The 26,058-nt window shown below is 40.6% G+C and overlaps 1 pseudogene; it reads left to right on the top strand.

The window, feature by feature from the left end:
- Positions 1 to 10,943: 10,943 nt before the first annotated feature.
- Positions 10,944 to 12,885, top strand: LOC138413959 (tigger transposable element-derived protein 1-like; annotated as a pseudogene).
- Positions 12,886 to 26,058: the final 13,173 nt, after the last annotated feature.

Raw genomic sequence — 26,058 nt, forward strand, 5'->3', positions numbered from 1 at the left:
TGGGCCAGGAGGGGATTGACAGGTGATTTGCTTTCAGTGCAGTGGGATTGTAGGTTAATTCCTTCTTGGGCCAAGGGCATCAGAACAGGAGCTCAGAGCTCTATTGGCAGCTGGGGTGGGGGTTGGGAGCAGGCTAAGAGGGACAGGATCTCCTGATGAGGGTACTAGCTGCCAAGTGGGAATCTGAAGGCCAAATCCAGCATTCACACCCCATTGTGACTGAACAGTGTTTTAAAACATTTGAATTGTTTCCCCCATTTAAAAATTCAGAAACTTGAAAGTAATAGGATCACATAACACTGGGCAAGTTGCCTGCTTAATAGTACTCAGTTATACTGAGTAGTGGCTACCACATTTGGGCAAGATCTGTACTTTCCAGTTTGCCATAGTCCCCCATTTCCTTATCAGTTGCATTATACCCTGTGTGCTTCTCTCACTTAGACTACTTGTCTGGCTCCTATAGACCAGTTTGTGATCCCTGAACTTTGAACACTCATCATGGTGGAATAGGCCTTAGGGGGAGATTCTGCTGCAGGGGATGGGAGACCAGATGAGTAGTAGGGCTGGAAAATAATGAGAAAGCCTGAAAGCCTGAAAGGGGCAGCTGGAGATCATGATTTGGCATCCTGTCAGGCAGAGGAATCACAGCAAAAGGGAGCCCAGAATCTAGCATCTTGTGAAGACCCGGGCAGGAAGCATCGAGGGAAGGAATATTCTGCAAGTAGGAGGATAGAGCCAGACTGTTTGAGGCCAAGTGACTCCACCATAGTCCTACATAAACTCTCGATGACTTCCCTTTGTTCTAAGGATAAAGACAAACAGCCTTACTATGGTCAGCAAGGTGCTGCATGGTTTGGCCTGATGATGTTGAAGTTTATCTTGAGCCCCATACTTCTAGAAAACTCCTTATCCTTTTGTGACTCTTTTGTGTTAGGAGAAATGACTAACAGCAAAGGACCACCCCACCCTCACAAATTATAAGACAAGACCCTCCTTAACCCTTTCTAAATGATTCAGATAAGCTCCACCCCAAGTTTTCTCCATTTATTTTGATATAGTCCTCATTCATGAACATTCTCCCTATTGCAATAGCCTGAATAAAATCATCTCCTTAACTGTCTGTTGCATTTTGTCTTTCAGGGTTTTGGTGCCATGATTTGAGTGGGATTGGACCTCAGCTTCAGATCCATATTTACTCCACCCAGGTAATAAGGCCTCTCAGAGCCGCTTGTGCTCCTCTCCTGACTGGTGGGTGATCAGAGGACCCAACAGTGAGTCCAGCTCCAGATCCTCGGTTTCAGACTCTTGTCTACTGTTAGCACTCTAAGGATTTGATTTTGATTATTTTTGAGTGTTTGCTTGATCTCTGGTGCTGGCTTCTTTTGGTTTCATTGTCTGACCATTCAGTGATCTCTGTAAGTGGATTACAACTCTTGACTTATGATGGGGTTACATTCTGATAAACCCACTGTAAGTTGAAAATATTGTAAGTCAATTATGCATTCAATACACCTAACCTTCCAAACATCATAGCTTAGCTTACCTTAAAAACATGCTCAGAACACTTACAAACTACACTTGGGCAAAATCATCTAATAGAGCCTATTTTATAATAAAGTGTTGAATATCTCATGTAATTTATTGAATACTGTACTGAAAATGAACAACAGAATGCTTATAAGTGTATCAGTTGTTTACCCTTGTGATTGTGTGGCTGACTGGGAGCTGTGGCTCAGTGCCGCACATGAAAGGGTATTGCACCACATATTGCTAACTCAGGAAAAGATCAAAAATCAAAATTCAAAGTATGGATTCTTCTGAATGCATATTGCTTTCATACCATCATAACGCCAAAAAACGTAAGTCGAACCATCATAAGTCCGGGACCGTCTGTAATGGTTTATAGAGATCTTATCTCTGTTGGGTGAAAGATGATGGTTAGTCTTTTCTATTTTGAGCTCAAATCAATTAAGAATTCCATGCCCATCAGGAAGAGAATGGCTGTTTAATATGTATTCTGTACATTGTAATATTGTAATCTGTGTTTACACTTGACCCATGACAAAACTTTAGAATTAAAGCAATAAGCTGTCTTTCTATCCATGTCTGTCTGTATGTTTATATGTAATTCAGAAAGGCCTTTACCTTTCATTGTGTGATCATGTAATATTTTTCTACTTCTGGATGGTATTACCAAATTAGATTGTAAAATCTCTTAAAGGAGCTCTATTCTGATTGGCTTAGAGATAAATAAGTGCTTGTATAAATTGAATGTTCTTAGAATTCCCAGAAATTAAGGAATTGTATTGTATTAGACACTTTCAATATGCTAAACAGAAGTGTTTTTACAGAAACTAATTCAAATATTTTAAGAATTCAAGTTCACATAATTTAGATAAATATAGCAAATGAGAGTAGTTTAATATTTTGATTTAATAAAATGAGCTATGCTTTTTCTTATTTATCAGTGTTGAATATGCTACAAGCATACATAATTATTCTACTTGGGTATGTTCTTCCTAAATTTATATAAGTTTACTAATCAAATAAGCTAGTATTACTTCTATTAAGTGTTTAAGATTATGAAAACTGTAAATTTGTGTTTAACCAAATCAAATCATTATTCTGACAAACTCTATTTCAAGAGTAATTATGCTTTGTAGCATGTTAGCTTGAAGATAATTTCCAAAAGATTTAGGTAACTTAAAACCTTGAACTGATACTAAATCGACTTGATTAATGGATATTCATTAAATACCTTAGATCATTTCCAAGATAGAATACTGAAATATTAATTACTAAGCATAATTTTAAGTTTATATACCTTTGTTTCTTATTTTTACATACTACAGAGAGGCTATATATACTTTGCAAATTTAATAAATGTGTTGGTTTTTGCTACTTTGAAAAGTAATGTAAGGGTTGTATATGGATATAGACAGTTGTAGAAGGTTTGTGGAAAGGGAATTTATTTTGTTGAGCTCAAGGCTGGCTAAGACTTGATGTGCTTGTTTATAAGATTTTCAAAAAGAGCTTTAGTGTTAAATATCTTACTGAGGCAAAAGTAGAATTGGATTTTCTCTCTGTTAAAACATCAATTTTTTCTTGGATTATTGGTCTGCTCTTTTTTTAAAAATTTATTTATTAAAAAATTTTTTTTGGCTGTGTTGGGTCATCGTTGCTGCGCGCAGGCTTACTCTAGTTGCAGTGAGTGGGGGCTACTCTTCATTGTGGTGCGCAGGCTTCTCACTGTGGTGGCTTCTCTTGTTGTGGAGCACGGGCTCTAGGCACGCGGGCTTCAGTAGTTGTGGTGCATGGACTCAGTAGTTGTGGCTCACCAGCTCTAGAGCACAGGCTCAGTAGTTGTGGAGCATGGGCTTAGTTGCTCTGTGGCATGTGGGATCTTCCCAGACCAGGGCTCGAACCCGTGTCACCAGCATTGGCAGGCGGATTCTTAACCACTGTGCCACCAGGGAAGCCAATATTGGTCTGCTCTTAATAAGAGGTTGTAAAAGATTATTCTTTACTTTCTGTGTAATCTGTCTAGAAGTCAAAGATTCTGTGTCTTGCTAGAGTAACCTTCTATGGTTTATATTGACTTTTTGATGTCCTTGATTATTTAAGAAAGCAAAGTATTTCCCTTCTTAGGAAAGAGCTATGGTTCTTTACAATCATGTTACCTACTATGTTTACTTTCCAAATCTTTTATTGTCTAGTTGGTCAAATAGGCATCCAAGTACTGTTTTTCAGTAACCCATGAGCCTATTTTAAGTGTTCAAATATCCTGACAACTTTTGATATTTTGGATTCCCCAAATCTAATCCTAAATGATATCTTTTGCACCTACAATTGTCTTTCAGATTTCCCAAAGGGCCCCTGGGGGAAAAAAAGAATTTGTTCTTTTATCTTGTAAAATAGAATTGCTAGAAATAATTGGGTTTCTTTGATATATTACTATTGATGAGTTGCATGAGAAGAGTGGTTAAATCAGAGGAGATCCTCAGCCTTCTCTAGGTTGAGGTGGTATAGGTAAATGTTATTAATTTAAATATTTCAGAAATTGTATGCTGTAGGGGAAATTCTTAGAGAATCGTCAATGTCCTTGCTGTCCACGAAATGTTTCTATTTGTCAGAGTCCTAGTGTTGCTTTGCCTGATAATAGAAATCAACAGTATAGTATTATCAGTCATAATTTCAGTTTTTTAAAAATGTTAATTTGGTTGTAACTTTGCTTATTTAATTTGAATATAGCATCTTCTAAGCCAATGATTGTTAATTGGGGATTCATGTCACTTAGCCATGGAGTTTTATTAATATAAGCCTGTTTAGGACCTACTCTAGACTTGCAGAAACTCTTTACTTGATATTCTTCATATATTCTTGGTATATTCCAAAAATATCCTTAACATAGTCATGCATGTTATCTTAGGATTACTATGTTTGAGTAATTTTTCTTTGTAAAGATTATGTTAATCCTTTTTTTAATAACTTAGATGCAACATACACTCTTCTTTGAAAATTGTGTTAATCATTATGTTTATAGATATTTTTAAACTTTTTGGGGGATTGACTTTATTGTCTTGTTTTGCATGCCACAGAAACAACCAAATTTCCTTGACAGTTATTTTATTTTTGTAATGAACTCTCGTTAGATCTTTCACTTTTGAGAATGATCAGTAGTAAACCACAGCTAATGTAAGTCTTTTGTAATCTACAGATACTTTAAAAAAATGTTTTAATTTGATGCTTCCCTGAAAGCATTTGCAATCAGCTACAGGCCAGAGTGCTTCATCTTCAACAAAGGACTGTCTCAAAGTTCCTTTGAAAAGGACTATTCCAGGTACTACTGGGTACAGAGTTCTGATGGCATCATTTAAACAACTTTGAGATGTACCAATATACTGAGTTTGAATTTCCAGAACTCCAGTCAGAAAACAGATGGGTCCATGAGATCACTAACCAAGATTACATGGAATAAGAACAAATACATAAACCTGAATGAACAGATGAGGGATGATTGTGGGTTATTGTGGGGTTTTTTGCCATGCCGTGCGGCTTGTGGAATCTCAGTTCCCTGACCAGGGATTGAACCCAGGCCACGGCAGTGAAAGCCCAGAATCTTAACCACTAGGCAACCAGGGAACTCCCAGATTGTGGGTTTTGTTTGGAATACTACTAATGTTTTAATGTTCTCTTTCCCAGATATATAAGGAACCCTCTTTTCTTTTGTCTTAAGTTATCTATAACACAAGACAATTTAGTAGACTATGCTTTTGTAAACAGAAAGGAAATATTTATAAATGATATCTTATTCATCCTGCTTAAACACTCCAGAATTCTGAAACTTTTATTCAGTATTTTAATTTTCATGGCAATATGATAATTTGCATAGGCTCAGTAAGAATCTGTTGTCCTGGTTAACACGAGGTGATTGGAAACGTTGCTTATGCAACCAAGGTCTTGCCCATACAACAAAGGCCTTGCCCAAATGCTATATTTGAGAATGATGCTCACTGAATCAGATATGACCAGATGCTTTTTAGGAACTTGGATTGACTTTATGGAACCAATGATTACACAGCTCTCTTGGGGAAACTTGTTTGGTACCTGGTTTACAGGGTTCCCAGTCTTCCAGGTGAGTAAGGAAAGTCATTTCCTGGCAGGCCAGTAAAATGGGATATTTTGGAGACCTTGGAAAGAGAGGAATTTGCCTAAATTTATAGGTACTAAGGTGAAATCTGGTGGTGAAGTTCTTGATTTGGCCTCCCAGACTCAGGGCTTTTAAAATTCCAATCTGAGGTTCCTTATGAAAACTTCTAGCAAAGCCAGTTTAAGAAGCCCTAAATAGTAACTTATTCTTTCTGCAACTATGTAAATAATTAGATCAAATCTAATGAGAACAGCCTATTTGTGTGATCAAGAATAATCTTTCTCTGAGATTATCTTTCATGCAAAATGGGGAGATGGTAGAGGTAAATTTTGTGTTTCAATAGGAAACTATCAAATCCTTCTGGGTTATCAATTCCTGGTCCTGTTTATTGTCTTTGAGCTACTTTGCATCTCTTTGTAAATTGCAAGCAACTGATGACTATGAAAACTCTGTCTTGTCTGGTGGAGATTTAATTGACTTTTCCTCAACCATGGTAAACCAGTTTTGACACCTATCTGCAAACTGGACTGGATCATGTTAATTGTCAATCCTTACCAAATTTTCAATTCTTCTAGCTTCCTTCAATATCTGACTACAACCCTCCAAATTAACTTTCTAATTTTTCTTCCTCCCCTTGGCTTGGTACACTGAGAACTAAAACCTGACAGTTTAGACTGCTATTGAAACTGTAGCTTGCCTTGCAGCTTGCCCTTTTATCTAAGATCTGAAGCAGATCTTCAAGCTAAAGCCTAGTAACTTGATACAAACTTGGAAGAAGACATCACTGCTGCAGACAATGCATAGGTCCATTTTCTCCCTGAACAAGCCACTGCCTGGACCATTAAAGAATTTGAATGAAATGTTTGAGTCATGTACACCCTTATATGAGAAGTAACTAAGATTGTGGGCAACATCACCAAGAGTAGCAACATTCTAGTTTCAAAAAACTCAATGAGTGGTGCTGTATAACCGAGATCTTTCTCTACTGGCCTCTTAGAATCTACCGGTCTGGTTACCCTAAGAATTCAACTCCTTTATACAACATTTTATATTAATATTTCTCTTTTTTTCATTTTACATACCCCTCTTTAAGGATGCCTAATCTTTAGGATCCTAAAACAACTGATCTTTGCCACCACTCCTCAACAGATGGTTCAACAATTTTGCATAAAATTATGCAAAATTGCATAAAATAGCCTGAGAGACTACTTCTCAGGCCCTGTTTTACCCCATTCAGGAAGTTTGTGGCTGCCTCTGAGTGGTTCAGCAATGAATGATATTTATTTATTTATAACAAAAGGGTGGAACTGATGATGTTGAATTTTATCTGAACCCTGTGCTCCTGGAAAGCAATGATAGATAAGAACTCTTCTATCCTTTTAAGACCCACCTCTACCCTTCCTCAATGACTTCCCTCTTTTATAAAAAACCTTGTTTCCTTCCTTTTTTGAGATGTTCCTCATTTACGAATATGCTTCTTATTGCAGTAGATTGAATAAAATGATCTCCTTAATTGTCCAGTGCATTTTGTCTTTTATAGGCCCCTACCTTTCTTTCCAGGCTTATCACCTAATTCTCTCTCCCTTGTTCACTATAATCAAACCAGACTGGCCTTTTTGTCCCTAGAGCAGGCCTAACTTCTCTCTGATTTAGAGCCTGTGAACATGCTGTTCCCTGTACTGGAATGTTCTTTTTCACCCCTCCCTCTCATCCAGCTCAGCTCAGATGTTACTTCTTCAGATAGGTCAGAGTGCCCCCCTCCATTATTGTTTCTCATAGTACAGTTGATCTTCATTATTTGTGGGTTCTGTATTTGTGAATTAGCTTACTTGATAAAATTTGTTTCTAACCTCAAACTCAATACTCATGGTGGGGTTCCGGTTCAAAGTGGTGATGTAGGATGATCCTGAATTCACTTCCTCCCATGGACACACTGAGTCTACAGCTACATATGGAAAAATTTCCTCTTAAAAATCCTAAAGTCTGGCTGAGTGATGACTACATATTGGGCACATGAGAAGGAAACCACATCAAAGCAGGTAGGAGAGGCTGGGATAAAATCTCACCATAAACCCCATCCCTGGCTCAGTGACCCATAACTGAGAGAGAACTCAAAACCTGGAGCTTCTCCCTGAGGAGTGAAGGGTTCAAACCTCACATCAGTCACCCCAACTTCTAAGACAGGCACTTGAGAGATAAGCCCCTAAAACATCTAATTTTGAAAATCAGCAAGGCTCGTGTTCCAAGACCCACAAGATGGTAGTGATCTGAGAAATGCCTCCTAAAGGGCTCAAACACTTGGGCTCACCCACCCCAAAGTCCAGCTCTACCAGATCAGAGGGAGCTGATCATGCATAGACTTAAAATGAAGGAGGCTCACCTGCTTACATTAAAACTTCAGCCTGAGGGGCAGGCATGTAATTTGGCACACACATCTAGGATCCTGCTGGAAAACTCTCTGGGGATGGAGACTTATGGGTGACATCTTCACACTCTCCCTTTGCTGTGCTCCTGGAAAGAAGCATTTACACATGTATGGTGCCCCAACTTTTGTGGCTGCCACCCAGGGGATGCCTCTTGATCACCTGGCTCTGGAGGCCAGGGTAACTTGCATTCCTGGTCATATGGGACTGTAATAATCAGTATCACCCAGAAAGGAGTTTATACCCCTGTCTGGTACCCCAGGTTTTTTGACTCCTAGCAGGGGACACCTATACATTGTCTGGCTCTGGTGGCCAGTGGGGCTTGCACTTGTGGGTCCCTCAGGACTGTAACCAATGGAGAAAGAATTCTTAAACAGCTACCACCCACAGGTACAGCAAGAGGCAACAGACCCAAGAGCTCAATCTTTCTGTGAAGTAGACCTATTAGCTAATCATCATGACTGTGGCCTGAGTGGTAGGCTTCTAATTAAACATGTATCTAGGGGCTGACTGTAACTCTTCCCAGAGACCTCAGAGGGTGGATGCTATCTTTACCCTAACCCTCTGGTATCCTCCACAGAGCCAGTGTCTCCTGGAGGAGAGTTTTACATGCATCTGATGCCAGCATTTTGTGGCTGATGCCCAAGGGACACTCCTTGAATATCGGTCTCTGGTGGCCAGAGGGGTTTGTGTTCCTGGGTCTCACAGAACTGTCTCAATCGGAGATGTGGTTCTTGGCAGGCTACCACACCCAGGGCACTGCACAAACAGTGGACTAAGGCACGCCCCACCCCCCCACCCAGTCTTTCTGTGAAGGAGGCCACTTTGCTTCTCCTGGAGCTTTGGACTGATGGTAGTCTTCAAGTGTGGCACATATTTAGTGGCCTATGGAGCTGTTTTCAAGGAACATAAGCTGTGGACACCATCTTTGCGCTTTCCCTCTGCCTTGCTCCAGCTTTCCAGTATCTCCCAGAAAGGAACTTATACACCTCTCTGGAGCCCCAAGTTTTGTGACTGCCACCCAGGGGACATCTCCAAGATCACCTGGTTCTGGCAGCCAGTGAGTCTTATACTTGTGGTCCCTCAGGACTGTATATATTTGCATACTTCTAAAAGCCGCTGCCTGAGGGTCTGGCTTCCAGTTAGCCTGAATCTAGGTGCTGAGATCCTCCCTTTGGGACACTGACAGGTCTTGGCACATCCTCAACTACTGGAAGCTATTAAAAATATAATCTAATGCTTGGACAAGCACAGAGATCTGAGAGACGACAAAGGGCTTGGGCAGGGCTGAATAAAGAGTTTCATCTTCTACATGAGAACACTCCTTCAAGACTGGCAGAGGGGGTTGTTTCATCTACTGCATAGAAACCCGCACAGAGAGTCAAGAAAAGTGAAGAAACATAGCAGTATGTTCCAAATGAAAGAATAAGATAAAAATATCAGGAAAAAACATTAATAAAATGGAGATAAGTAATTTACCTGATAAAAAGTTCAAAGTAATGGTAACAAAGATGTTCACTGAACTGCAGAGAAGAATGGATGAAAACAGTTAGAACTTCAACAAAGAGGTGGAAAATATAATAAAGTACTAAGTAAAAGTCAAAGAACTGAAGAATAAAATAACTGAACTAAAAAATACACTATGGGGTTCAACAGCAGACTAGATGAAGCAAAAGAAAGGATCACTCCGCTCAAAGACAAGGCAGTAGAACTCACCTAATCAGAGCATCAAAAAGAAAAAGAGAATGGAAAAAAGTGAAGATTGCTTAAAAGACTTATATGACAACATCAAACAGACGAACATTTGCATTATAGGGCTCCCAGAAGGAGAAGAGAGAAAGGGACAAAAATATTATTTGAAGAGATAGTGGTTGAATGCTTTCCTAACTTGGGGAAAGAAACATACATCCAGATGCAGGAGGTCCAGAGAGTTCCAAAAAAGATGAATCCAAAGAGACCCACACCAAGACACATTATAATTAAAATGTCAAAAGTTAAAGATGAGGAAAGAATATTAAAATCAGCAAAACAACTTGTTACATGCAATGGAACCCCAATAAGACTACTAGCAGATATTTTCGGCACAAAATTTGCAGTCCAGAAGGGAGTGGCATAATATATTCAAAGTGCTGGAAAAAGAAAAAAAAGGCTTCCAACCAAGATTACTGTGCCTGGAAAAATTATCATTCAGAGTCGAAGGAGAAATAGAGTTTCTAAGACAAGCAAAAGCTAAAGGAGTTCATGACCACTAAAATGTTGAAGGGACTTCTTTAAGCTGAAAAGAAAGGGTGCTAATTCGGTTAACAAGAACACATAATGAAAGAATGAACCTCACTGGGAAAGTAAATACATAGTAAAGGTAGCAGATTAATTAATTATAAAGCTGGTGTGAAGGTTAAAAGACAAAAGTAGTAAAAATCACTATGATTACAATACAGGCACACCTCATTTTCTTGTGCTTCACTTTATTGTGCTTCACAGATATTGGTTTTTTTTTCCTTTTTTTCACAGATTGAAGGTTAATGGTAACCCTGTGTTGAGCAAGTCTGTTGGCACCATATTCCCAAAAGCATTTGCACACTTTGTGTCTCTGTGTCACATTTTGGTTATTCTCCCAATATTTGAAAAATTTCATTATTATTATATTTCTTATGGTGATCTGTGATCAGTGATCTTTGATGTTACTCTTGTAATTGTTTTGGGGCACCACAGAACATGCCCATATATGATGGTGAATTTAATTGACAAATGTTGTGTGTGTTCTGACTGCTCAACTGACTGTCCATTCCCCCATCTTTCTCCCTCACCTTGGGCCTCCCTATTCCCTGAGAGGCAACAACATTGAAATTAGGCCAGTTAATAACCTTACAATGGTCTCTAAGTGTTCAAGTGAAAGCAAGACTCGTTTGTCTCTCACTTTAAATCTAAAGCTAGAGATGATTAAGCTTCTTGAGGAAGGCATGTCGAAAGCCAAGATAGGCCAAAACTAGGCCTCTTGCAACAAACAGTTAGCCAAGTTGTGAATTCAAAGGAAAAATTCTTGAAGGAAATTAAAAGTGCTACGCCAGTGAACACACGAATGATAAGAAAGTGAAACAGCCTTATTTCTGATTTGGAGAAAGTTGTCGTGGTCTGGATAGAAGATCAAACCAGCCACAACATTCTCTTAAGCCAAAGCCTAATCCAGAGCAGGGTGCTAATTGTCTTCAATTCTATAAAAGGTGAGAGAGGTAAGGAAGCTGCAGAAGAAAAGTTTGAAGCAAGCAGAAGTCGATTCATGAGGTTTAAGGAAGGAAGTCATCTCTATAACATAAAAGTGCAAGGTGAAGCAGCAAGTGGTAATGTAGAAGCTGCAGCCAAATATCCAGCAGATGTAGCTAAGATAATTAATAAAGGAGGGCATGCTAAACAATAGAATTTCAAAACAGACTTCTATTGGAGGAAGATGCCATCTAGGACTTTCATAGCCAGAGAGGAGAAAGCCAGTGCTGGGCTTCAAAGCCTCAGAGGACAGGCTGGCTCTTTTTTTTTTTTGCGGTACGCGGGTCTCTTACCTCTGCGGCCTCTCCCGTTGCAGAGCACAGGCTGCGGACGCGCAGGCCCAGCGGCCATGGCTCACGGACCCAGCCGCACCGTAGCATGTGTGATCCTCTCGGACCGGGGCACGAACCCCCGTCCCCCACATCGGCAGGCGGACCCTCAACCACTGCGCCACAGGGAAGCCCAACAGGCTGACTCTTGCTCGGGGCTAATGCATCTGGTGACTTGAAGTTGAAGCCGGTGCTCATTTACCATTCTGAAAATTCTAGGGCCCTTAAGAATTATGCTAAATATACTCTGCCTGTGCTTTATAAATGGAACAACAAAGCCTGGATGACTTCACATCTGTTTACAACATGGTTTACTGAGTATTTTAAGCTCACTGTTGAGACGTACTGGTCAGAAAAAAAGATTCCTTTTAAAATATTACTGCACCTGGTCACTCAAGAGCTCTGATGGAGATGTACCACGAGATTATATTTTCATGCCTGATAACACATTGTCCATTATGCAGCCCATGGATCAAGGGGTCATTTTGACTCTCAGGTCTTATTATTTAAGTACACTTTGTAAGGCTATAGCTGCCATAGATAGTGATTCCACTGATGGATCTGGGCAGAGTCAATTGAAAACCTCCTGGAAAGGATTCACCATTTTAGATGCCATTAAGAACATTCGTGATTCACGGGAAGAGGTCAAAATATCAACATTAACAGGAGTTGGGAAGCAGTTGATTCCAACCCTCATGGATGACTTTGAGGGGTTCAAGTCTTCAGGGTAGGAAGTCACTGCTGATGTGGTGGAAATAGCAAGAGAACTAGAATTAGAAGTGGAGCCTGAAGATGTGACTGAATTGCTGCAATCTCATGGTAAAACTTTAATGGATGAAGAGTTGCTTCTTATAGATGAGCAAAGAGAGTGGTTTCTTGAGATGGAATCTGCTCCTGGCGAAGGTGCTGTGAAGATGGTGGAAATGACAACAGAGGATTTAGAACCTTTCATAAACTTAGTTGATAAATCAATTTCAGGGTGTGAGAGGATTGACTCCCATTTTGAAAGAAATTCTACTGTGGATAAAATGCTGTCACACAGCATTGCATGCTACAGAGAGATCGTTCATGAAAGGAAGAGCCATTATCGATTCAGCAAACTTCATTGTTGTCTTATGTTAAGAAATTGCCACAGCCACCCCAGTCATCAGCAGCCACCACCCTGACCAGTCAGCAGCCAGCAACATGGAGGCAAGACCCTCCACCAGCAAAAAGGTTATGACGAGACGATGCAAGCATTATTTTAGTAATAAAGTATTTTTAAATTAAGGTATGTACATTGTTTTTTAAGACAGAGCGCTATTGTACACTTAATAAACTACAGAATAGTGTAGACATATCTTTTATATGCACTAGAATGCCAAAAATGTCACGTGACTCACTTTATTATGATATTCAATTTATTGCAGTGGTCTGGAATCCCGTAATATCTCTGAGGTGTCCCTATAGTTAATAATACTGTATTGTATACTTGAAATTTGCTATAAAAGGATCTTAAGTGTTCTCACCACACACAAAAAATAATGGTAACTATGTGAGATGATGGATGTGTTGTGGTAATAATTTCACAATGTATACATATATTAAATCATCACATTATACTCCTTAAAAATCACACTGGACAACCTAATATATACAATTTTTATTTGCAGTCATACCTCACTAAAGCTGGTAAAGTCTTTTAGAAAATTGAAAAAAGAAAGAAAGAAACTAAGTTGCCACATCTCAGGAAATCCCTCAATTCTGGGCAAATCAGAATGGTTGGCCAATCTAAGTTTGCATTTACCTTACCCCTCAGATAAGTAAATTTGAGCTACTAATCCCTGAAGCCAATAGGGATCCTCCAGTCAAGATCCCTCAAATTGTTCTGGGAACACCATTTCTTTACCCATTATCAATACTACTGCATCTTAACTATTTCTGGGATGTACTGTTTTTATATCTAAGTAGTCTGTCTCTCTCTCTCACACACACCACCCAAAAGACTCCCCTATTTCTCACAAGTACACAATTCACAGAGTAAGAAGCAATGTTTGACTTATCTGCTCTGGGTCTGTTCTCACTGCTTCAGATCTAAGCTTCATGGCCTTTATGACTTCTGGGCAGGGATTTTTTTATTGTTGTAATTTTTAAAACGGAGATAAAATTTGCCATTTAAAAGTAATTTCAGTTTTTTTTTTAGTATGTTCACAATGTTGTACAACCATCACTCCTTCTCATTCCAGGCCATTTCCATTACCCCTCAAATAAACCCTGTATGTGGGAAGAGATCTTTAAGGTCTCCCTCCACTATTGAATAAACCTGTTCTTCAAATGTGATAATAATGATAAAAACAATAGTTCCTGCATTTTCAATTGCTTATCTAATAAATGGAAATGGGATATATCAATCTAACATGTTGGGTCCCCTTTGCAACCAAAGAGCTCACATTTGAGGGTAGAATAACGAAAATAACGATTTCCTACGTTACATAATATAAGCAATAGTATTAACTGCTTCCACTTATATGCTGCTTTACAGCCTAGAAGGGGTTCTCACATACTCCCTCTCTCATACAACTCTCAGACTCATGCAAGGTCTCACAGCTGGTCAAGAGCAGAGCCAGAGCAGAATCTCTGGCTTGACTCCTAGTCAAATTCTCTTCCTTGACTTTATGCTGCCTCTCTGGCTGGGCTGATTGTTGGCCTAGCCAGTGTTTATAGAGTCAATCTTCATTTTGATATAAAGTTGATTGACTTCTGATAGGACTATAACTCCTGAGCTTAGTGTTATTTGCCTTCTCAAACTCCAACCAGGTAGAGAGGCAACTGAGGATGACACCCAAAAGGGAGTTATAGCCCAAACTGAAGGCCCAACTTGGCACCTCCACCCTGAGGACAAGGGGAACATATATGCAGGGGAATAGATATCATTGGAAGAGCTCTAGTCTCACCTCTTTAGAGGTCACCCATACTAAAATATACTCACTTATATTTCCCCCTTAATCCTGGGATTTCCTTATTCCCTCCTAGAGGTGTTAAGTAGGAGAAGCCAGACCATGTGGTAATAATGACATTGGACCCTCATATCTGCACCAGGCTTTGTGTGGCTTTGTAATCCTCTTAATGACCCTGTGAGGTAGATTAACATCATCCCCGTTTAAAAAAAAATTATTTTATTGAAGTATAGTTGATTTACGATGTTGTGTTAATTTCTGCTGTACAGCAAAGTGACTCAGTTATACACAGGTATATTCCATTTCATATTCTTTTCCATTATGGTTTATCACAGAATATTGAATATAGTTCCCAGTACTATACAGTAGAACTTTGTTGTTTATCCACCCTATATATTATAGTTTGCATCTGCTAATCCCAAACTCTCAATCCTTCCCTCCCTCAACCCCCTCCCCCTTGGCAATCACAAGTCTGTTCTCTATGTCTGTGAATCTGTTTCTGTTTCATAGAACATCATCCTCATTTAACATAAAAGGCAATCAAGACCCAGAGGAGTGACAAGAAATTTTTTTTTTTGTCCCACAGTTAGGTGGAAGAGCCAAGAGTCAAAGACAGGTGTCTTGACGGGGACATGTGTTAAATATTCAACTCCCATCCTGTTAAGACTTGACTAGAGGATTAGTCTCCTGGTAGTCTTGTGATGGTTAGCTATGGGCTCCCTGGGCCCCAGGAAGTTATATCTTTTTATGCTCCCAGCCCCGAATTCCAAGGCACCCAGTGCCTTGATATTGCCTACTTAACCCACACTTCTCCCACACCCCTAAATCTGGTCTTTCCCAGAAAATTTTACATAGAGAATTAAAATAATAAAATTATTAAATATATTCTAAGCAGCATTTTCAACCTCCCACTTCACCTTTGAGCATACCTGCCATTCTATCTGGGGTCTTGACAATCATACTTCTTTCTGCTGGTTTATAAAGGGTCAGGGAGCCTCTCCAAGTTCCAAAGTCCTTACAAGAGGAGTCAGTCAGACTTGAAACCGATAACTGGTTCTGTTGTTTAGTTCATGACTAGAGACCTGGCTCCAGCTCTGGCTCTTGGCTGGCCTCTGTGAACAGAAAGAAGGAAACTCGTTTTTCATCCTTTCTTTCCAAAGTCCGATCTAACTGTCTGCACGCAAATTCCATGACAGAGTTAGGCGCTTTAGGCGCTAGCAGGTGGAAAGTGTTTCATTCCTGATGGGAATTCCTGGGCCCAAATCCTAACCCCTCCTTCCCTTCTCACAGAAACTCACAGGCCCCTGTTCTCCAAATGCCCCAACATCTCCTAAGCAAAGCAAACAGAATCCTAGCTCAGCCTGGCCCCAGCAGCGTCCCCCTTAATTGCTGACTGCTTACCTGAATTAGGAACCAGGGCCACCAGGAACTGATTGAGCTTAGCTTTGTGGGGCAGTGGTAAGTGCCTTGGGCTGGAAATGAGCAGCCCAAGACTCCTAGGTCCACCTCTATCTCAAATCACTCCTTGTGAGGCCTAAGTTTTCTAATCTAGAAAGCAAAGGTAATAGTGTCTTCCTAGCCTGCCTCTATAGGATGTTACACAGAAAATGAAAAATCCTTTTAAAAAATGACAGAAAGTATGGAACAAATTTGTTAAGCCCACAATCCCTCAGCCCCAGTCCCAGGGCACAGTCAACCCCTGGGACTGGAGATAAGAGTGCTCCAAGCAGGACAATGGAGCAGTTAAAGCATGCACTGCCTTCCCAGAACCTTCCACTCTGTTCCCTGAATCTGAAGGTTATTTAAATGATGCTGTTGCACGTGGCATGTGAAGACTGTGTGTGTGGAGTGCTTCCCAAGCAGACACGAGAATGGTCTGGGCATGAGTCCATATGTGTATGAGCAATCATTGGAGTAGGGGGACTAGGGATGCCAAGAGGCATAATGACTAATGTGCCTAAAGTGTATGAGTCACATCCATGTACAAAGCACAGCAGTGCCCATCCTCACTCCCTCACCCAGCCCTCTTTTCTACCTGCTATTAACTCACTCCTCCATCAAGACACCTTTGCTGAGGCTTGTGCAAGGAAAACATCCCCTCTCATTGTGATGCTGGCTTAGCGCCAGTCTACAAAGACAGCCAAGGAGCCCAGGCTCTGTCCTCCAGGAGTTCATACCTGTAATGGGAGAAAGAGACACTCACAGACTTGAAGACGTGACTCGCTGTTTAAGACATGTTTGATCTGAGCTACGTAAGGGACATCTAAGTGGAGGTTTCACGAACCAATGGAATATCTGAAGCTCCAGAAAAAGCACCAGAAAAAGGTAAAGTCTGGAGGTGGAGATTTGAGACTCATCTTGAAAGAGATCGTTGTTAAACCAAGGGAGTAAATAGGATTTGTCAGAGATATGAGGGATACCTTCTAGAGCAAGAATGGAAGAGGGTCAAGAAAGGGCTCCTGGGCCCAATTATTGTGAGAAATGAGAGGAAGAAGTCGGATAGTTCAACCAAGGAGACTGAGAAAGAACAGTCAGAAAGCAGAAGGAGAACCAAGAGAATGTCATCATGAAAATCTAGGGAAGATAGTTCTTAGAAAGAAGGTAAGCACAGAGAAAAGTGGTCAAGGAAATGAGCACAGAATAAAAACTACTTGATTTGGTGAGCTTTGAAAGAATTAAGCCTTAAGGGCAAAATCTAGGCAGCAGAGAACTATTATCTGAGAGGTAGGGTTGTCAGAGCCGGCATCCAGGTTTGAAAGGTTTGCAGACCAATGACAGGATGGAGGGAACAGCCAGATTCTTACATGAATAGCAACGTCAAGCAGAGGACTTTCAAGGAGAGGGAGATATCAAAGTCACCTTAGATTCCTTGGTCTCCCTCCTGTTTTCTTCCAATCTTATCCCACTTCCTGTCCTGTTCTATCCTGTTTCTAATAGATTACATTGAACTTGACTGAAGAAATATAGAACCATAGCAAATATTTGTCCTCTGATACAAGCTGGGATCTCCCTACTGTCCAACACATTTTCTAGGCATTTCATGTTCTCTCTCCAAAACAATGGTTTCAATTCTTGTCCACTTTCCTTAACTCATTGGCCTTCACCTATTCTTTCTTGGTAGATGATCTCATCTGCTATATGTACCTACAAGATAGTCTTATCAGACCCAAACTCCTTCCACTCTACCTCAGGTATCTCAAACTTTATACCCTTGTTCTCACTCTTTTCTTTCCTCCTGTCTTTGAGGAGAACATCAGTGCCCAAATCAATGCCTTCAATTCAATTCCCCCTAGTCTCCCTCCAGAGCTCTGCTCCCTCATTTTATCCCTTCTCAGGTTGATTTAAGTGTGTGCATCTTGTCTCCCCCCAAAAACTCTGAGCTCCTTGCATCAGAGACTGTTACACTGTTCCGCAGTTTCCACAGCAAAGCTTATAAAGAACAAATGACTTGAGAGAGCAACCTGATTTCAAGCATTCGATACATTACAAATCCTTGGAAAACCAGCTTCTGAGAAGCAGTTTAGCATAGTTGTTAAGAGCACATACTTCTGAGCCAGATTACTTGTGTTAGAATCCTGTTTCCATCATTACTAACTGTGTGATCTTGGACAATTCACTTTTTTCAAATTTCCAAACATATATAAAAGTTGAAAGACTTTTACAGTGAATACCCATATATCTACCTCTAGATTCTACCATTAATATTTTACTGGTTGCAGACATCAGCACACTTGCTCCTAAACACTGTAGCATGCATGTTATTAACTAGAATTTAGAATAATTTGTATTTAACTTCTCTGTGCAAGTTTCCTCATCTATAAAAAACGGGGATAATATTAGTAGCTACTTCAAAAACTTTGGGGGAGGGTTAATACAAGTAAACACTTAGAATAGTGCCTGCGTATAGAAAGTAGTCAAAAAAGTTATTACTGTTTTGAGACTTCCCCGGTGGTGCAGTGGTTAAGAATCCACCAGCCAATGTAGGGGACACAGGTTCGAGCCCTGGTTCGGGAAGATCCCACATGCAGTAGAACAACTAAGCCCCTGTGCCACAACTACTGAGCCTGTGCTCTAGAGCCCATGAACCACAACTACTGAGCCCATGTGCCACAACCACTGAAGCTCATGTGCCTAGAGCCCCTACTCTGCAACAGGAGAAGCCACTGCAATGAGAAGCCTGCGCACCACAATGAAGAGTAGCCCCCACTTGCCGCAACTCGAGAAAGCCCATGTGCAGCAACGAAGATCCAATGCAGCCAAAATAAATTAATTAATTTAAAAAAATGTTATTACTGTTTTACCCCAACAAATCCCACGTATTCAATTGCTCCTAAGAGAAGCAGGTCAGTGTGCCAGTATTGCATCTCCTCCTTCCCCCCTTATTGCCACATACACACAAATTCATGAATTGTCTTCTAGGTCTTCTGAGGTCTCCACACCAATAGGAGTTTATCCTTTTCCCCCAAAGAGACAACTTCCTTCAACCTTCATATCCCTAAGCACTCAGTCACAGTGGCCTGAAGCCATAGAGCTTCCTCTTGCCTGTGTGACTCCTTTTTCATCTGTCTTTGCTGAATCATGGTTAGGGTCACTTGGACAGAACACTTGCAAAGGGCTACAGCAGTCTTTGTCAAAGGAAGTGTCTTTCTTCTACACCATATTGCCCTTGATTCTGTTTCAAATCACAGTCCAATCTAACTTGAAAAAAGAGGAAAAAACTGACTGGAATATTTCCCCTGTAAGTCAAATAAGCAACTTAGGGTAGCAAGGGGGGGGTAAAGATTATGACCAAAGGCATTCCTCCCCTCTCCAAGAGGAGCCATGTTGCTGAAGAGACTTGCCTAACAATCCAATCACACAATCCACCTAATTACCTGAACAGTTTTCTCTCTGGGCCCCGTTGCCACACTTCTTGACCAAGCAAGCAGAATTCTAAGATGGTCTGCCAAGATTTCCCGCTCCTGGTATACACATCTCCCACTTATTCAATCAAACATTAATTTAGGTGGTGCTGTGAAGAGATTTTGCAGATTCAATTAAAGTCCCTAATCAGTTGACTTTATTTTAGGGAGATTATCCTGAGTGGGCCTGACCTAAGCAAGTGAGCACTTAAAATAAGTCAGAGACATTCAAATCAGCATAGGTTATCCTATTGGTCTTGGAGAGGCAAACAGTTATGTTATGAAATGCCTGTGGAGGAGGCCACATGGCAAAGACATGGGAGGCAACCTATAGTAACTGAGAGTGGTCCCCAACCAACAGCCAGAAAGAAAATGGAGACCTCAGTCCTACAAACACAAGGAAATACATTCTTTCCAAAATCAGTGACCTTAGAAGAGGACACAAGGCCTCAAATGAAACTGCAGCCTTGATGTCAGCCTGGTGATACCCTGAACAGAGGACCCAGATAATCTGTACTTGGATCCTGACCCATGGAAGCTGTGGGATAATAAGTTTGTGTTGTTTTAAGTCACTGAATTTGTGGTAATTTGTTACACAACAATAGAAAACTAATACAGTGTGGAAATTCCTTCTTTTCCCTTAGGTCAGTGAAGACAAGTTTGGAATTTGTCAGAAAGAGTTTTTACCAGGAAACCAAGGGCAAACAAAACAACACAGATCCAGGTAATTTTATATAACATTGAACTCTGACCGAAGAGTAACTCAGACAAGTTGGTCTGTCTGACATAGCTAATGGAACATAACATCCCAGTTCTTTCTTCTTATACCTTAGCAATTCCTGGGGTGAAGGAGTCAGTGCTAAAGCAAGCCACTGAGACACAGAACCTCAGGTTCTGGGCTATGTCCTTTTTCACTTCCAAAGTCTACCTAGTCTTCTTTTTTATTGCTTTATTTATTTTTATTGAGGTGTAGTTGATGTACAATATTATATAAGTTTCAGCTGTACAACTTAGTGATTCACAGTTTTTAAACCAAATATGTCTTTTGTTGTACTACAACTCAAAGCCAATACCCTGTTGTTTGTGGTTCAGCTCCTCAATCATTCATCAGGTTTGTAAAGAAGGAAGAAAGCAAGAAAGTAAGTAAACATTTATGTGGTTTGTCAGGATGCTTTTTTTTTTAACATCTCTATTGGAGTATAATTTCTTTACAATGTTGTGTTAGTTTCTGCTGTATAAAAAAGTGAATCAGCTATATGTATACATATATCTCCATATCCCCTCCCTCTTGCATCTCCCTCCCACCCTCCCTATCCCACTCCTCTAGGTGGTCACAAAGCATCGAGCTGATCTCCCTGTGCTATGCAGCTGCTACCCGCTAGCTATCTATTTTACATTTGGTAGTGTATATATGTCAATGCTACTGTCTCACTTCGTCCCAGCTTACCCTTCCCCCTCCCTGTGTCCTCAGGTCCATTCTCTACGTCTGTGTCTTTATTTCTGTCCTGCCCCTAGGTTCATGAGAACCATTTTTTTTTAGATACCATATATATGTGTTAGCATACAGTATTTGTTTTCTCTTTCTGATTTACTTCACTCTGTCTGTCATACAGACAGACTCTAGGTCCATCCACCTCACTACAAATAACTCAATTTTGTTTCTTTTTATGGCTGAGTAATATTCCATTGTATATATGTGCCTCATCTTCTTTATCCATTCATCTGTCGATGGACACTTAAGTTGCTTCCATGTCCTGGCTATTGTAAATAGTGTTGCAATGAACATTGTGGTACATGACTCTTTTTGAATTATGGTTTTCTCAGGGTATATGCCCAGTAGTGGGATTGCTGGGTCATATGGTAGTTCTATTTTTAGTTTTGTAAGGAACTTCCATACTCTTTTCCATAGTGGCTGTATCAATTTACATTCCCACCAACAGTGCAAGAGGGTTCCCTTTTCTCCACACCCTTTCCAACATTTATCATTTCTAGACTTTTTGATGATGGCCATTCTGACTGGTGTGAGGTGATACCTCATTGTAGTTTTGATTTGCATTTCTCTAATGATTAGTGATGTTGAGCAATCTTTCATGTGTTTGTTGGCAATCTGTATATCTTCTTTGGGAAATGTCTGTGGTCTTCTGCCCATTTTTGGATTGGGTTGTTTCTTTTTTTGACATTGAGCTGCATGAGCTGCTTGTATATTTTGGAGATTAATCCTTTGTCAGTTGCTTTGTTTGCAAATATTTTCTCCCATTCAGAGAGCTGTCTTTTCGTCTTGTTTATGGTTTCCTTTGCTGTGCAAAAGCTTTTAAGTTTCATTAGGTCCCATTTGTTTATTTTTGCTTTTATTTCCATTTCTCTAGGAGGTGGTTCAAAAAACTGGGCATAGAAGGAACCTACCTCAACATAATAAACATCATATATGACAAACCTACAGCCAACATCATTCTCAATGGTGAAAAACTGAAACCATTTCCACCAAGATCAGGAACAAGACAAGGTTGCCCACTCTACCACTATTATTGAACATAGTTTTGGAAGTTTTAGCCATGGCAATCACAGAAGAAAAAGAAATAAAAGGAATCCAAATCGGAAAAGAAGAAGTAAAACTGTCACTGTTTGCAGGTGACATGATACTATACATAGAGAATCGTACCAGAAAAGCACTAGAGCTAATCAATGAATTTGGTAAAGTAGCAGGATGCAAAATTAATGCACAGAAATCTCTTGCATTCCTATACACTAATGATGAAAAATCTGAAAGAGAAATTAAGGAAACACTCCCATTCACCATTGCAACAAAAATAATAAAATACCTAGGAATAAACCTACCTACCTAAGGAGACAAAAGACCCATATGCAGAAAATTATAAGAGACTGATGAAAGAAATCAAAGATAATGCAAACAGATGGAGAGATATACAATGTTCTTGGATTGTAAGAATCAACATTGTGAAAATGACTATACTACCCAAAGCAATATACAGATTCAATGCAATCCCTATCAAACTACCTAGTCTTCTTGAACAGAAAGGCCCTTTCTGTTTTTGTCCTGGAGGTTTCTGAACCCTGTCTTTGGAGTTACATACCTTCCTGCATCAAAGTTGCAGTCACCTCTCCAGCCAGTCAGAGATTTTCAGGACTCTTGCCACTGGAAATCTTACCTTCTATTCTGGCCTAGTCTGCCCTCTGGTCTGTGGACCATTGACTGAAGCTTATTCATCAGCCAGTTTGTAGATTTGTGCTCTTTACTGAAGTGGAAACAACTGCTAATTGAAGCTTCATGGAGCTACCTCCTTATTCCCTACTTATAAGATCAAATGTGCCTCTAGAAGCTGCTTTATTCTCTTGGAACAAGGTGACATTCTTCAACTCCAGTCTCTGAAAAAAATTCCATGAAAATTCCCTAAGATCATGCTCAGAAGGTACAATTCCAGTTTGTATAATATTTTCCAGGATAAATAGCAATGTACAATCACCAAATTTCAGAGCTAAAAGGGACATTAGAGAGCATCTAACTCTGTGGTATCTAAACATGGCTTGTCAAGAGAATACACTGGGAAGTTTGTTTGGTACAGATCCTGTGTCCCACACCCAGATGTCAGCATTCAGGACACCTAGTGTACAGTTCAAGACTCTGTCCTTTCAAAAATGTTTCCAGATGATTCTGATGCTCAACTAGCTTTGCAAACCAATGCTTCTATTCTTCTTCCTTCCAGATATGTGGCATTCTTCTTCTATACCACTGTGAGTTACAGCACTGTCAAAGGCTGTCAGCTCTACCCTGGGCTCCATTCACTGTCATATTACTTTTTGAAGCCATGAATGGTAAAAGCAATGGTTAGCAATAATGATTTTAGAAAGAAGAAAGATATTTAATCCTCACAAAACTCTGTGGTGTGGGAGTATTATTGTTTCCATTTTATAGATGAGGAAACTGAGGATTCAGCAACTTGTTCAGGGTCACATAGATAAGTGGTGGACTGAGCAATGGAAAGAAAGTTCTCCTAAGTCTATTGTTCCTTTTGCTACTTCCCTGATGACTTTATTAGCCAAGTGATGGTGACTTCCCAGTGAGACTGGGGAAAGGGCTGGAGTACAAGGGAATATCAGGCAGGGACTAGGGACCAAGGCAAGGGAACCTAGCGAAGTGGTCCTCAATCTGGGATGTTTTTTGCCCCCCAGGGCAGGGGTCCCCAATTCCCAGGCCACGGACTGGTACCGGTCCATGGCCTGTTAGGAACTGGGCCGCACAGTTGGAGGCAAGCAGTGGGCAAGTGAGCAAAGCTTCATCTGCCGCTCCCCATCACTTGCATTACCACCTGAACCATGCCCCCCTCCCCCCACTGTCCTTGGAAAAATTGTCTTCCACAAAACCGGTCCTTGGTGCCAAAAAGGTTGGGGACCGCTGCCCCAGGGGACATTTGGTAATGTCTGGAGACATTTTAAATTGTCACAACTGGGTCAGAGTCTGCAACTGGGTAGGGGGTGCTATAGGCACCTAATGAGTAGAGGCCAAGGATGCTGCTAGACTTCCTATAGTGCACAGGGTAGCCCCCCCTATATACACATATGCACACCAGTGAATTATCTGGCCTAAAACGTCAAGAGTGCCAATGAAACCTTGGCCTAGAGTGTAAGAAAATGGTCGAAGTTAGGGGTAATATGCTTATTTTAGCTAAAAATAGGGAATAAGGTAGAAATGAGGTAGAAATAAAGTAGAAAATAAGGCCAGAGCCCAGGCACCGCAATGCCCAGCCCCTGGCCAAAGGGGTCTCAGATATACTGTGGAGGTCTTTTGCTAAAGAGTCCTAAAAGTGATGCAGCAATTCTCCTTTTGTCTGGAACTTTTGAAAGGGGTCTTTAGAACCACAGTTCCCATCAGTTTTAGAACAGTTCACACTACTATGAGTGAGAGTAACTTACCCTCACAAAAGAGAGAAGACTCAGCAGAAAGGGACATGGAGAAAAGAAGCAGAGAAACAGAAATAGAGACATGGGCAGCATACAGAGAGAACAAGCTTCAGAATATGCACAGGAAATAGCCAAAAGAGATTCTACTTGGATACTCACAAAATAAATCATGTAACTGGGAAAAAATTAATCTAAGAAAGACATGTTTCTGAGGTAGGAGGAAGCTGAAGAATGCCAGGGCTGAGAGATATCTGGCCTTGCTAACCAATGAGCCAGGGGTTGGCCTTAACCTGTGGCGAGTTGCAGAGGTCATTCTGGTGATGCCTGGACTGTCCCAAGGTCCAACTGGGGCACAGGGAGATCTGATTCTCTAGCCAGGGTTCTAGTCATTAGGGAAAATACCCTGACCTAGGCAGACTGGCAGTGGGAGGCCTAGAGAAGATCTTGAAATATGATCCTGGAGAATCAGCCAGGATGATTAGTGAAGACCGGTGAAAGAAACTAAATCTGGACTGGAGCAAGCGTGAGGAGGGAAATGATAGCAACCTGCATGTATTTGGACTGTGTAAACACAACTAAATGGAATGGATGGGGTGGGGGTAGCGGGATCATAAGCAAGAGGGTGCTGAATCTCAGAGGAAGAAGGGACCAAACAGGGACTTAAGGACACTAAAGACCATCTCTACCTGCATTCCAAATGTGTTTGGGCTGGTCCCGCGTGCCAAAATCAACTCTTGCTTGGTCAGTGGAGAAGGTAAATCCCAGGTCATGATCATATTTGTATCAGACCCTACCACCCAAACTTTCTTTATCCAGAGTTGTCTCTGGAATATAGTAAACTCTCAAGGCAATATAGTTCTCTGGGGAAGGAGAGGTCCCTTCCAGGTAAGGTGGACACAGAAGGCTTTACAAAGGTCAATTGCTTGACTCCATTTTTGAACAAATCTTTACTAAAGACCAAAATGTACAGAAGATTGTGCTAGGAAATGTTGGGAATACAGAGGAAATGTTGGACATTTTCCCTGTCTTCCAATAGTGTATAACATCCTTCAGGAAAACATGTCAACAGAGCCATACAATGTTAGTTGCATCACTGTTTATCACTGATAAAGGCAGTCAGTACATGCAAAGAAGTCCTAGGATGCCCAGACAGTCTGACAGTGAGGGCACTGAGACCTAACGTCCAGTGAGACTTCTTAGAGGGGCAGGGCCTTGAATGATAACTAAGATTTAATGAGGCTGAAAGAAAAAAGGAAGGTTAGTTTAGGGGAACAGAACAACCAAGAACATAGTTTGGGTGTAAAACAAGATCTTACTAAGGAATAAGTGTGGGAGGATGCTTCCTGATGACACTCAAATCATTCTCCAAAGGTGACCACAGAACAGGTTACTTACCATTTCTGCTTACATATAAGGTCAGCTTTCAACCAATCCTTTACTAAGTTAGATAAAGCCTTCCCTGACTTGGCCCTGTGCTTATTATGACTTCCTTTCCACAATGACCCAACTGGCTGGCTCCTTAATATGGCTTTCTGATAGCTGGATTATCTTCTACCTTCTGGGATTACTAAATGAATAAATATTTGTCTAGCTGTGTTAGGTCAGGACACCTAGAAAGGCCTGAGTGATTCAATTTCAATA

Source organism: Delphinus delphis, chromosome X (genome assembly GCF_949987515.2).
Source record: "Delphinus delphis chromosome X, mDelDel1.2, whole genome shotgun sequence".
Classification (NCBI taxonomy): domain Eukaryota; kingdom Metazoa; phylum Chordata; class Mammalia; order Artiodactyla; family Delphinidae; genus Delphinus; species Delphinus delphis.